At 52.9% G+C, this 14,063-nt stretch overlaps 1 long non-coding RNA gene across 3 annotated transcripts in view; it reads left to right on the top strand.

Annotated features, from left to right (window-relative positions):
• The first annotated feature begins 326 nt into the window (after positions 1 to 326).
• LOC140264085 (uncharacterized) overlaps positions 327 to 14,063 on the top strand; it is a 64,864-nt gene continuing 51,127 nt past the window's right edge. For all 3 annotated transcript variants that reach the window (XR_011906000.1, XR_011905998.1, XR_011905999.1), the window contains exon 1: positions 327 to 481. This is a non-coding gene — a long non-coding RNA (uncharacterized lncRNA). The remainder of the gene's footprint in view (positions 482 to 14,063) is intronic.

Genomic DNA, 14,063 nt, shown 5'->3' with positions numbered 1-14,063 from the left:
GAGAATCCATCATCATTTCTGGGATCAGAATAAACGCCCGATTTTGTCCCGAAATAATGAAGAGATTTTCAATGAGTCCCTCGGCCAAGCCGTCCCCATTGTATATCGCATTGATAAAAAGGATGTTATTGACTATGCAACAGTGGGCTCCTTTCCTCTCTCTCCCTCTTTCTAAATAAACTCTCGGTCCTGTCTCCTGGTCATTGAAAAGGTGAAACGAATAAGATTAAATCAGACAAAAAAAGCACGCTCGGTATGTATATCATCCAGATTTTACTCCCCAGACTGTGAAGAGACAAGGAGTAAAGGAGGCAGAGCAAGGCACAGAGAGAGAGGGAGAGAGAGAGAGAGAGACAGAGACTCAGACACAGACACAGAGGGAGAGAGCCTAAGCGGAGCCGGACGGACCAAGCATCGCAGCCCGGTTCCTCGGGACCCGCTCCTCGCGGCCGCGGCCCAGCTCCCCGCCGGCCGACCCCAGGCAAGTGCCTCTTCTTTCCTCGGGTGTGGGGCGGGGGAAGAGGGCAGCGGGGCCGCATCACCGCAGCACCTCTCGGGCAGCGCGGCCCCCCCGCCCCGCGCGGCCCCCCCGGGCTGGGTGCGGGTGTCCCGCTGCTCGGGAGCGGCGTGGTGCCGCGGTTTGCCCTCAGACGTACACCCTCCGCCCCCCGCCCCCCGACGCAGTGCCGTGGGTACTTCCATCCCCCCCACCCCGTTCCCGCAGCGCGCGGGTGGACCCACGCGGGTCTCGGGGGCACAGCCACGGGCCGCACGCGAGCTCCGGCCACATGTGAGGAGCAAGCACATCTCGCAGCAGTCTGGGGAAGGGCGAGAGGAGCGGTGCCGCTGTCTTTCACCTGCTCCGTTTGTTATTTGATCACCTAATGAAAAGATCGATGGCAGCCTGTTTATCCAGGCGATAGTGTCAACAGATTACGGGGGCGGCAATCAGATGCCTCTGTACCCGGCGGGGAGGGAGCACGGACCCACACTAGTCGCGCTACTGCGGGATGGGTTGCGCGGCGCTGGGGAGGCACCGGCTCCCCTCAGCCGGCAGCGAGCAGGGGCCATCTCCGTGCGCTGCTACGCGCTCGGGGAAGGCGGCTCGTAACACGCGGAGCTCGGAGGGCCGCGAGGTTGGCGGAAACAGAGGCTGCGGGGCTGCTGCAGGGCTGAAGCCAGCGGGGACTGTCAGTGGGGCAGCCAGGTGCGAGCGGAGCTGGGCTGGCGGGAGGCATTCCCTGCCCCCGACAAACTGCGGGGCACTGGGAACGGTCACAGCTCACAGTTAGCTGAGAAATGGACTGTAATTGCTTTTTAACCTCTGTGAACCTGGAGTGGGAAGAGGTTCTAGGGATGGGGACCTGCTCAGACCAGATTTCCCTTTGGCCACTCCAAGTTCCTCATCCCCGGTTGCAAAGACCTGGGAGGACATAGGGTTACTTGAGTGTTGCTTTTAGCCTCCTTTATTTATTTATTTATTCATTTTAACCTCCTTTCTGTGTGTCATTCCCCCAGTGTAACCCAACCTGGGACTGCGCCACCTCTCTCCTTTGCAGCCCTTTTGTCCCTTTGGCAAAAGTTCGCTCTGCAGATGAGTGGTGACAACTCATGTGCACTGTTTCTGATGATAGAAGGTGGGCGGGGGTGGGGAGCATCATGCAAAGTCGACTGCAGGTGTGATGATGTTGGCATGGTGGAAGACTGTGTGCGAGCCAGAAGCAGGTGCTATGTTTTCTCCAAAAAATGTTAATCACCAGCCACACCTGTCCAGCTCCACGGAGCAGTGTGCGTGTGTAAGGATATACATGTACACCCAGCATACATAGGTATCTATGTGTACGCATATACTCAAACAGCATGGAGCAAACAGAGGACAATAACTACGCAAGCTTCTGTCACAGGGCCCAGAGCATCTTGAAAAGTCTCCCTTGCTCCCCAACTTTCAGCCTTTGAGCATTCCACTCTCTGGTTGGTGAGCACACCCAGGGTGCAAAGTTGTGGAGTAGCTTTTGGGGTTTCACCTGTCCCAGACGCAGCTGGACCCTGGGGAGCACCTGCAGATGGAGCAGGAGCAAGGCTCGGCTCAGTTGCCCTCCAACAGGAGGGCTGTGCTGTGCCGGGCCCGCCTCAGCATCTGGAAGAGCCCATAGCCTATCCAGGCCTCTTTTCTCACAATAGGGCCCTTTTCTTCCAGGCTTTTTTCTTCCTTTCCCTATTATTTAATTTTGTTTTTCTCCCCTTTCCTCATTCCCCCTCTGAAGCCAGCCCTGAAGTGTAGCTGAGCTCTGCAAGCAGTGCAGGGAGAGATGCTTGGGCTGGGGATTTTGTTTCAAAGGGGGAAGGGATCACTACCCGCTTTGCAGAAGGTGTCTGCTGTATGCAGTGGGAAGAGGGGGACGGGGGGGACGTGGGGGGGAAGGATGAACGGGGGGTGGGGGGGAGAGTAGGAGGTGCAATAACTGGGGGCAGCACCTGGTGCTCGACTCCATCCCAGAACCACTGCTGGATGCTCAGTATTGCTATCCCCGGCCCCCAGCCACTCCACACTGCTGAGTGGGTGCCCCCCGTGGGCATCCTCTGCACCCTTCCGGGTGTCTTCACTGCCACTGCTGCTACCCGCCCAGGTCACCCCAGCCAGCCCAAGACCCCTGGAAGGCCTTTGGTGTAGAACGGCCTCCCTTTGCCCCCGCCCCCTCCAGAAGCCCCGCAGCGCCTTCTCCTGCCTCATTTATCGGCCTTTAACTGAACCCCTCTTGGCAGTGGGCTCCCCACGCCCCTTTCCAACGCGACCTTTCCGCGGTCGCGGCCAACAGCACGCCGCTCTCCGCTGACCTCCGAAATGTGTGTCAGAGCGGGGAGGGCTCTGACCCGCCTGCACACCCCGGGCGCCCCTATGCCCTTCGCTGGAGCTGAACCCCGGAGAAGGCCGCCCTCCTCTCCCCCCCCCGCCCCCTCGCCCGCAGTCGTCTCCCTCCCTGCGCTCCTGTGAATTATTTTAGATGGGATTGGCAAAAAGCGGCTTGACAGCGGCCCCCCCCCCCGCCGCCACCCCCTCGGGAAGGCAATCTGCCGTCCCTGCCGCCTCCCCGGCGGCGGGGCCGCGCCTAGCCGGGGTTTGTCATTTGTTAGCGCTCAGAAGGAGCGGGCTGCGGTGCCAACCCGAAAGCAGGGCGCTGAATCACAACTTTGCTCTCGCCATCCATCCATCCTTCCATCCATCCACACAGAAACGCTTGAGCATCCCAAAGTCTGCCTCTTCTTTTACTTTTCTCTCTCTTTTTCTTTTTCTTTTTCTCTCCCTTTTTCTTTTTTTTTCTTTTCCTTTTCTTTTTCTTTTTTCCCCCTTTTTCTTCCTCTTTTTCTTTCTCTTACTCTTTCTCTTTTTTCTTTCTTTCTTTTTCTTTTTGTTCTTTTCTTTTTTTTTTCTTTTTTTTTTTTTTTTTCCTTAAAAGAAAGAAAAGTATAAAGAAACAAACAAAAAAATCTGTTGCTGGAAGTAAGAAAGACGTCTGCACGGGGTGGGGAGAGAACACCCCTAGTGAAGGCCACTGTAAAAACAAGAAAGGGAGATGGCAATCCCCACTCAGGATACAGGACAGAAACTGATGACCTCTTGATGCAAATCAAACCTTCCTATATAAGGCAAATCTGAGAATCATTCTCAGCACACGGGTGAATCCAGGACCTAATATTTACTTTCGGCACAAATAAAGCTGCGGTGAGCCGAGAGCCTAAGCCAAAAGAAACAAAAGTGTACCAAAGCCATTAGCGCGAGGCTCTGAGTGGAGACCGTTCTCTAAAGCCTCGTCTCTGTCGGGTGAATTTGACTTTATTGCTTTCTCCGAACTGGTCGAGGGCTTCTGAGGGAGAGCTGTGATTTGGAGACGAGTTTGGAAGTTGCGAAATTGGCCTGAGCTAGCGAGCGATCGCTGTGCTGCGCTACCAGTCTCTGACAGTCACCTGTCAGTGAGCCCATCTCTCCCACGGCGGAGATCAGTCCTTCAGACTTAGGTCTGAGACAGATTTTTGCCTCTAACGCATTTGGGTGTTGGCAATCACTTTCTGCCCCGCATCTGAGATAAAATGATGCTTAAGTGTTTTGCAGGGGAAGAGGCAGCAGTGAGGCTCTGGCAGCAGTGAGGCTCTGGTAGCAGAAGAGTAAGAGTATTTACCCCATCAGAAGTTGATCTGAACAATAAACCTTCGCATTTTCATTTAATCTGTCAGCTCTGAGATATGTTTATTACAGCGAATTCTGCCCGCGCGGGGTGGACCGGGATACGCTTTGGGTAAAGTTTAGGGTAAAGAGAACAAACGCCACAGACAGCTCCGGCCCCTCACAAAAGCCGCAGATGACAGCGATGTATTTTACCATCCGAAGGCTTTTCTTATTCACACGTTTCTCGGGGTGAAGCCCGGGCACATCCAGCGGTGTCGTTAATAAGGGATACAAAATTGGCTGATCTACCAAACGGGGCCGGAGTTATATGTTTTATTGTTAACCCCTTGCACTGAATCTTCTGAAGCTGAAAGGGAAAAGGAAAGGGCTTTTGTCCGAGCTGATCCTTGGCTATTCTGGGGCTCAGGTTGGTGTGAAAGGGACGAGGAGGTCACTTGAAATCTCCTTTTATCTACTCCTATTTTCTCTCTGGATCAGCAACTTTGAATAGACACCATCTAATCGCTCGTAATGGAAAAAGAAAAAAAAAAAAAAAAAAAAAAAAGAAAAGAAAAAAAAGAAAAAGAAGAAGGAGAAGAAGAAGGGTTGCGGGGAGGGAGGGGGGGGGTAAGCTCAGGGAGTAACGAAAAGGCTTTCGCAGCGGGGCCGCCCGCCTGGAGGTGCGGGATCCGCATCGAACCGGCCCTTCGCAGCCCCGCCACCCCCGCGCATCGCTCCCCGCAAGGCCGGGGGCAGCCCGGCTCCTCCTGCCTCTCACCCGCAGGCTTTTTTTTTTTTTTTTTTTTTTTTTTTTTTTTAAATAAATTGTTTTTACTCCGACGGCAGTGCTTATGAACGGTGCCGGGGAGCCGGCTGCTGGAGGAATGGGGCTGTTTATTCTGGGGGCCGTCCCGGCTGTGCGGAGCTGCTCTGAGCTCCCAGAGCCCGGCGGTGCGCTATGCGGCTGTCGAGGACTGTGGGCACCGGTCACCGTGCCAGGGCAGGCGACTGTGCTCTGGAAGCACAGGGGGAAGGAAAATAAAACTAAACAGGCAGCAGACGGTTCTGGGGCCGCGAGCAGATAGAGGAAGCTTTGTTGTGGAGGCTCGGGGCACTATCTCTTCCCTGCTTGCCTCTCAGAAATTGGCGTTTCTCTCTCAGACCGGGATGCTTTCCCTGTAAATTCCTCCAAGTGACCTCTTTGTTGCTAAGGCTACACGTCCCCATCCCAGCACACAAATCTTCCCCGTTCCAGGACCGACTAGAGCTCCGAACAGAAGTACTGAGTTTAGAAACACACTTCTAACTCCTGGGAGTTCTTCCGCTAAATACCTGCTGCACTCAGCGCTGCAAAACGAAGGCTGAGCGGTCCTCCCCCACTTCCCCCCCGAGACAGTTTTGCTGGGATTTCTGCTGAATAGATGTCTAGGAGAAACCCCGTCCAGTAAAGATTAAATTAAGTAGAAGAAATCCAGCCGGTGTATATTTTGAAGCTCCGGTGGGGCGTCAAACCGATGTTTAACACATTTTTTCCACTCACTGTGCACTCACTGAGCTCGAACTGCCTCTTAGTTTCCCCCCCCTCCCAGCCCCCCCTCCCCCCAGCCTCCATACGGGGACACGGGACACAGAATCTTTCGGGGCTGGCAGTAAAGATCTCCCTAGCCCCAGACCTCTCCCCGTCCTCGGGGCCACCGGAGGGGCTGCCACCCCGACGCCATGGGGAGGGGCAGAGGGGCACCGTTCGTAAGGTTTAGGGGCTCCTTCAGAGGGAGGGTATAGGGAGATAGAGCGGTTATACTCAGTGAGACGGAAGAATAGCGATCATTTCTCAGCATCAGAGCTTTCCTCTCTTCCTCCCCTCCGCCCCTCTCGCCAGTGAGGACGCGGTGGCCGAGGGGATGCGGGTTTGTACCCGCGGTGCAGAGCAGCGTGCGAGCGCCGGGTTCACCGTAGCACTGACGTGCGCGGGCCAGGAGAACCGCCGCGGTGGAAAAGTTGAGAGAGCCTTACTTGGTGAACGTTTGTAAATGCAAATAGAAATGAATAAATAAACCTTAGACCAGGTAGTTGGGGTGTAATAGTTTAGCAGGACTAATTGCAGACAATGGAGCTGAAATGACTTTTCCAATTAGCTGCTGGTTGGAATTTAGTTGGAGGAACTGTCAGCTCTTGCGATGGGTAATTGCTTTATTGCTCACAAAACTATCATCTATTTAGAACATATGTGCTAATTACTCTGGATGGGCGTCGGAAAAAGAGACCATAAATCTATTAGCACTTTAAAAAGTCTCGGATGCTCGCGAGGGACCGAACTCCTTCGGTGTGCGAAGGGCGAGATTCGGTCCTTGCACTTCTGGAAAATGAAAATAACACTAAAAACAATCTGCTCAACCCACGTGTTTGCTAAGGTGTATGTGAGACCTCGGAGGGGAGGAATAGTGGTCATCTCAAAGTGCGGAAAGCCTCTTCCTATAGACAGAACTAGTGCAATAAATCACTGCCATAAAAGCGATTTTCCTCTTTAGACTTAAACTGTTTTTTCTTTCTTTCTTTCTTTCTTTCTTTCTTTCTTTCTTTCTTTCTTTCTTTCTTTCTTTCTTTCTTTCTTTCTTTCTTTCTTTCTTTCTTTCTTTCTTTCTTTCTTTCTTTCTTTCTTTCTTTCTTTCTTTCTTTCTTTCTTTCTTTCTTTCTTTCTTTCTTTCTTTCTTTCTTTCTTTCTTTCTTTTCTTTTCTTTTCTTTTCTTTTCTTTTTCTATCTTCCTTTCTTTCTCTCTCTCTTTTTTTCTTTATTCTTTTTTTTTTCTTTCCCAAAAAGATTAGTTTAGAAAATCTTTTAATTGGATTACTGTGGAAAATTAATCTGCTTTAGGCTCGCTAAGTTTGTATACCAAATATTTGGAATTAATTCAGTGTCACAAAAAGCATCCGGGACGCGCTTTGTTCGAGGTAGCTGAGAAAAGGAACAGGTAGGGAAGGTGGCACTTCACCGTGCGCATTCGTGCGCACTCAGAGCTATCTGTGCTCAATCACCGCTGTGTATGTCGCATTATAGCTCACAGGATTGCCATTGTGAGGAGATAAACAGAATTGTTCTCTAAACTACGCTTCGCATCAGGACTCCGGAGTGGGGCGTAAAGACTGGCGAGTGGGGGTAAAGGATAGAAGCTCTTCCTGCCCAAGTACGACCCTGAGCCGGGGCTGCTTCTATCTCTACATCGCCCCTGAGAGCCGTGCTACGCTCTGCCACTCACGGGCACCCTCCAAAACCTCCGCTGAAGATTTTGGCCGCCAGCAGCCGCCCCCGGGGGTGGGTGGCTGGTGGGGTAAAGGCGCAATCACCTGTCGGGGAGCGGTGAGGACTCGTTACGCACTGCCCTCTATCCCCCCTCCCCTGGCCTCTCATAAGCAGAAAGATGCCATCTTGCTGCTAAAAGAGCAATAAAGCCGGGTTAATTTATTTATTTTTACTTGTTTATTTTTCCCTGAAGTAAAGGAACTCGCAACTTGTTCTCGGTGATTTATACACAGGGAGAGGGACCGGCGGCAAGGGAGGGCAGCGGGGGAGGACCTCCGGTGCGGGGAAAGGCGGGGGCAGCATCGGAGGGGTAGGGTCAGGGGCAGGGGTGTGAGCTCGAGCTGCTCAGGTGAGCAGGCTGCGCGACTCAGGCTGGGCAAGGAGGAAGGTGATGGTGAATTTTGGCCTCTGGAGCAGTAGAGGAGCAGTGTATCTCCTCAAACCCAAATCGCAGCCGTTCTTCGAGGCGCTCCTGATTAGTTTGCCATTTCCGAGTCAGCATTAAATTTTTAATGCCGACCGTTACCGAGCTGCGAGAGACGAGGTGCGTCCCGTTCGACGTGTGGAACACGCACCGTGAAGACACGGCGACAAAACACCCAGAGGTGTGTCCGTGTGCAGACGGGGTGCGCCCCTGAGCGCGGGCAGTGAGGCGAGGTCCACGCGTGTGTCCCGCCGACGCCGGCCCTGCGCATTGCGGGGAGCTCCCGCAGCGGCAGCGATGCGGCCGTGACTCAGCGCGGGCCCCGCTCACCTCTCACCACCCGCTCGGTTTTCTCACGGCTGCGCACAGGTAGAAGTTTCGCAGCTCCGCGCTGCAGCTAAACAGATTAATACGCGCTGACAGACTCTTTATCCCCCTTCTCACAGTGTTAAACGCATCTTAAAGTCCCTGCTGAGACGAGCCGGGAACTCTCCCTGTCTGTCTCCCTGTCTATCTGTGTATGCTTCGGATGTGCCCTGTGGAAACTGTTTACAGTTTGGAAGACTCCAACCTTGATTTTCCAGCTTTGAGCTCCCTCTGGAAGCGGAAAGAGCAATTACTCCACATTACTGTACATATTTTATTGCCGTGATAGATCGCAGGTGTTTCAGCTGCCGCTATTGTCTGCCTCCTTCCCGCAGCCCTCCCGCAGACAGAATGAAGCAGCTGCACCGAGGGCGGCTGCACGGTACCCGTAGAGGCATCCCAAACCGAACTGAGCCCAGCCGAGTAGAACCGACCCGAACAGAACCGGGCCAGGCAGGGCCGGGTCGGAGGGGTCGCACCGCCGTGCATCGTCGGGCCGAGGGTCAGCGGGGTCCCGCCCGGGGCATCCTTCTATGCGGGACTGGAGCATCCCGGCCCCCAGCTGCCGACAGGGCAGGGCTACTCCGTGGGTGTCTCGTCAGCTCCAGTCTGACCTCCCCGGCTCGCTCCTACTGGGAGCCGTTAACACCTCTTCAGAGGAGCTGCGGGAACAACGCCATGGCCGTGGGCTGGGTGTGACTGCACAGACACGAGTGGTACTTGGCACGTGGACCTGAGTGGGGTGAGGCCACCCCAGCTCGCTGCGTGTACCCGCCGCACACGCGAGTTTGTGTGTATGCAGAGTGGAGACACTGCCTATCGCCCACGCGCGATATAGATAGCTCGGATGTGGAAACGTGATCTTCTTTCCCGGGCTGATCTGAGGAGCACCGAAAGCCTCACGCGCAGTGTAACCTACCGCGGGCGGCGGGGACCGCGCGAGCAGAGCAGCGAGGGTGGGAGGGTGAGTGCAGCTGCTGGGCTGTGGGATGCGGCGCGGAAACGAGGAGGAGGAAAGACAAACTAGCTCCCTTCTTTCCCGCCCCCCCCGCTCCCCCCCCAACCAGAGAAATAGATGAAACTGAGCAGTGCGTGCGGTTGGGAAGAACCCGAGATGGTGGCTTTGGGTTTAGACTGCGCAGTGATCCTGTGGAAGCCAAAGGGGAATCAGATACAGCGAGTTACAAAGGTACAGGATAGAGGCTGCGCGATGCTGGAGCATCCCCAAATAGCATTAAACTGTGTCATGGATCAGTGTCATGATGACGTATGACACACCACAAGGGATCATTATGAGTGACTGGCATAATAGACATGGATAGTGGACCAAAGTCTCCTTGACAATTCCTAGTCGTATGTCTTGGGGGGATAGTTTTACATTCCTGATCCGTTTATTTGGAGCCAATTCAGGGAGAAAGACACATGAAGCACACGACCGAATCTTTCTAAGTAGGATGTAGATGGGCTTACACGGCAGAAAAGATTGCAGGGAATGCTGAAGAGGTCAGCACTGTAGGTGCAAAGCGCTTGGCAAAACACCTGCTCCACCCAATTAGGCAGAGGCTCCCTGCTTTCTCCATCCAGCTCGGGAGGGATGCAGCTATTGCCACGCATCCTCACGCTCTCTGCTACCAGCCTCTCTCGGCGTGCGGACAGCCCGGTGGTACCCACCCGCATCTGCTCCCACGTGTGTGCCCTGCTGTGCAGCGCCCCGAGCCATACTCTGCTGCTGGCAGGGAAAAAGGGAAAAGTCTCACTGCTGCAGTTCCTTGGAACCAAACAGGCATTCTACGAAGCCATTAAACTGAGAGAAGTTCATCCTTCCGTCTTCTCTCTCTACGGGGTGGGAGAGCTTGAGAGTGTGCAGCTAGGGGTGCTCCTTTGTTTGAAGGCGTCCCCAGGTCCAGGTGGAAGTTTGTGTTTCTTGTTCACAGGACTGTGCCTCTCCCTGCTGATGTCCCCAAACTGAAAATGGGACCCTTGTCCCACTGCAAGTGATGCATTGCTCAGAACCCACCCTGGGGAGGTTCCCCCTTCACATAGCCCCTCCAGTGACATTTATGGCCTCTAGAACAACCAGAGGTGACACTGATCTTGCCAGGAGTGGATGAATGGTGTTTGTCCCAAAAAGCAGAGTCACGGGAGGGAAATCACTTTTCATCCTCACACCGCAGAGCCCTCCCCAAACAGACAAACAAAAAAAACCCCAACATCAAAAGCTGTGACCCCCAAGTTCTGCTGGTCCAGACGTTGCACAAAGTTCATGAAATGTCTGAGCAGGTAACTCCAGGAAGAGCGACTTTGTTAACAGAATACAACTAATTAGCAATGACTTCATTTGATTGGGAGAATGAAGAAGCCTTTCTAAATCAATCCAGATTTAGTGGCCTAAGCACAGCCAATTTATGAATATAGAGGCTGCACTGAGTCTGCCTTACTTCAAGATGTCATCTGAGGGGTAATAGTATAGGTGAAGTCATTTAGTTACACCGTGGAAACTTTTGTAGTCCCTTTCTTGGGAATTTAATTCAGTGCTTCTTCATTTTATTAGTAACAGACTGACTCCATCAGTGGCGCTTTTTGTGTTTAGAGGCATGACTGCTTGAAGCAATTAGGCATCCCAGTTAGCATACTTCTCCTGACCCCGCAGCACCACCAGGTCCTCGCATTATCCATCTCTTCGGAGCAGGGAAAAGCCGGGATGGCACATTACTGCCCAGCGTCCAGGGTGGCGAAACTAACATGTACGTGGGCTACCAAAATTACCCCTATTGCCCTATTGGCAAGGAGGTGTAGAGTGTGGGCGAAAGTAAAAGTCTCCTAACGGCACCCCAGGGTTCACGTTCCAGCAACACGGCAGTCCTTCCCCTCTCCAGCCACCTCCCGCTCCGTCCTGGGGCTGTTCCGTGCTTCCTGAGTTGATTTCCAGTGCGCTGCGAAACCGCGGACAAGCCCCCAGCCATTTCCCTGCGCTGCCCCAGCTTCCTCCCATTTTGGGTCTGGGGGAGATCCCGCAAGACCCCGGGCGCTCCAGGGGTCGGGTTCCGAGCCCCGCTTCCCTCCAGAGGTCCCCGCCCGGGACCGCCAACCTCGCCCCGCCCCGTCCCGAGTCACTGCAGTGGGGCGGTCGAGTACAGCCCCCGGCCCCCGGTGGTCGGTGCCCGCAGGGCTCGGCCCTGCTCAGCCATGGCGCTCCGAGCAGCCTCCTCGTTCCCCGCCGCAAAGTCCGGGCACCTGTCCGTCACGGGCTAAAGGACTCTATCTCCCTCCATCCTCTATTTTTTTTTTTTTTTTTTTCCCCTCCAGTCCTAATGAAAGCCCAGGGAATGGATCCTGGGAGGCAGCGAGCAGCAGATAGAGCCATCCACCCAGTGCTTCGCAGCACTATGGAAGAAAAATCTCTATAAAACGAAATAGGCAATCAACTGAAATCTATCCTCTTTAAATAAACTGATTCCTTAGTATTTTCCCAGTGTTGCTGTAAGTTGTTGTCTGTGATGTCCCCCAGGGCTCTTTCCTCTGCTCTCTGATTTGGTGTATAAAAGCAGCTCTGAATGATGGATTACTGTGTCATTGCAGCCTGCGAAGGATTAATTTGTTTCATTGATTTCTCTTTAGGCAGATTGCCAGAATTCTCTGCTTCCCACCTTTCCCCGGGACTTCCAGCAGTAATAGACAGTAATAGCCTAAGACAAATCAGCCCATTCTTGTAAAAATAGAAACGCAAAATCCTGAAGTCTCAGGAAAGCTATAAAGTAGTTCCACTCCCCCCCGCCCCCCCTTCCTCCATTTTCCCCTCACCGCCCCTTGTTGTTCTGCAAACCCATAGACTCTGAAAGTGGGTTCCACCTTCCCTCACCCCTTGGCCCTTCGCGGGGGGCTGCTCCGTTTCGGGAGCAGTTTCCACCAGCAGCAGTGGCATGTGAGCGACGGGCACTTGACAGTCGCGGGGAAATGTTTTGTTTGCGCTCAACAACGGGGATGGGAGTCGCAGGAGGGCTGAATAAACCCCACAGTTCATTCTTTCTCGAAATCCCGAGGCCGCCTATAGCTCGTCTATGATCGATCGATCCGCCGTCTGGGGTACCGGGAAAGAGCGCGGTCCCGCAGTCACCCGTCTGCTGCTGGTGGGAGGCACAGGGCTCTCCCGATCGATCCGTCTGCGTGCATTTGGGATCATCTGTTGGGAACGTCGGGCCTGGGAGTGGCCCAGGGGATGCAGCTGGGCTCTCTTCTAGCGCAGGTTTGGGAGGGGAGAGAAGGAAAAGCTCTAGTCCGCAGCCAGCCGCCGGCGCTCAGATCTCCCCGCCGCCCGCAGACGCGGGTCAGCTGCACTCATCTATTCGTTTTCACAGCGCAGTGCTTAAAAAAAAAAAAAAAAAAAAAAAAAAAAAAAAAAAAAAGTATTGATTTGGTGTTCTCAAGTTAAACTTTGGATGTAATTAGTCCTGCAATAGAAAGTAATGTTGTCATCTGCTAATGTCTTTCCAGCCCGGGATCCTGCAGGGCTGTGCCATGCCAAAGCAGCACTTTTAGATAGCACCAAGAGCACATGTATCTGCCTTGTGACGGGACTAGCTCAATGGCTACTTTCAAACTGATGGTCAATTACGATACTGGATAGCAGAAATCCACCTCATTTAAAGCCTAGGATATTCTGAATTTGCAGCCCTATCGTGTTTCTTTTTTCTTTTCTTTTTTCTTTTTCTTCCCTCCCCCACCCCTCCTCCCGCCCCTCTCTCCAGGAGGATGTTAGCCTGCTACTTCCTATTTTAATTTACTGTAATTTAGGGTCGAATCCAAATACCAGCATTTGGGTCACAGCATGATTTCCTTGATGTAGTGCCAGATAATACTCCTTGCCCTGCCTGAGCAATGTTCTTTTATTTACTTCCATGACGTGCCTCTGTGGTGTGTAAAGTCAAACTTTTCCACCGCATTTTTAAGGGACTGCAGTTCACATAAATGATGTGTTCTTCTCTGGGAACTCCTATGCTGCTGTATTGTAAGGACAAAGCCTGCAATGTGAATGAGTCTGCAGTAAGACAAGGAAGAGGATGGTGTCCTGGGGAAGGCTGCAAACTTCCCCTTAAGAGTTGCCTTTGGTATAGGAGAGTCACTCCATTCAGCCATAACTTGATCTGGGTCTGCTTGGCACCTGCACTCCTGATAATTTCTCACTGTCTCACTGCTCTGTAAGAAAAAGTACAGATGCAACTATTTGTGCTTTTCCTGCTCTAGTAGCTCAGCCTCTGTAAGGCTTGGCTCCAAGTGCAGGGCTTGCCCTGCTTGGGAGCAATTGTGTTCCTATTGCCCCTTCCTCCTTGTCTATTCTCTGAGATCATGCAGGGGAATTCTTCTATCCCTCTGGTAGACAACAAGGAGTATTTTACTTTTTGCAAAGAATAGTGACAATATTCTTGGCTTGGAAAGTCTTGGTTATTAGCAGAGGCAGATATCCACCCCCATCCCTCCCGTTTGCAATAACAGGCAGAATCCATCACAGACCAAACTTAAAAAGCTTAAGTGAAGCTCACATCCTTTCATCCCCGCAGGACTGGGGAGAAAAAGAGTCTGTTAGATTAGCAAACATTAACCTCTTGCATAGTTCTGGATGTAGGATTAATGTCTACTGAAGGGACAGCTGTGTGACCCTCACACATACACTAACTATACATTAGGGTTGTCACTCTATCGATTGGTAGAAGTTTGTGTGAAGAAGCGCTCCCCACCAGGGAGCAAAACAGACTAGAGCTGGAAAAAGCCATTTGTTCTCTGTGAGGACACTCCTTAAAAAATTTTGTTTCCCGTTT

The sequence above is a fragment of the Excalfactoria chinensis genome, chromosome Z (genome assembly GCF_039878825.1).
Source record: "Excalfactoria chinensis isolate bCotChi1 chromosome Z, bCotChi1.hap2, whole genome shotgun sequence".
NCBI classification, from domain to species: Eukaryota; Metazoa; Chordata; class Aves; order Galliformes; family Phasianidae; genus Excalfactoria; species Excalfactoria chinensis.
Note: the sequence above shows the minus strand (reverse complement) of the source record. Positions and strands in the feature narration are given on the sequence as shown.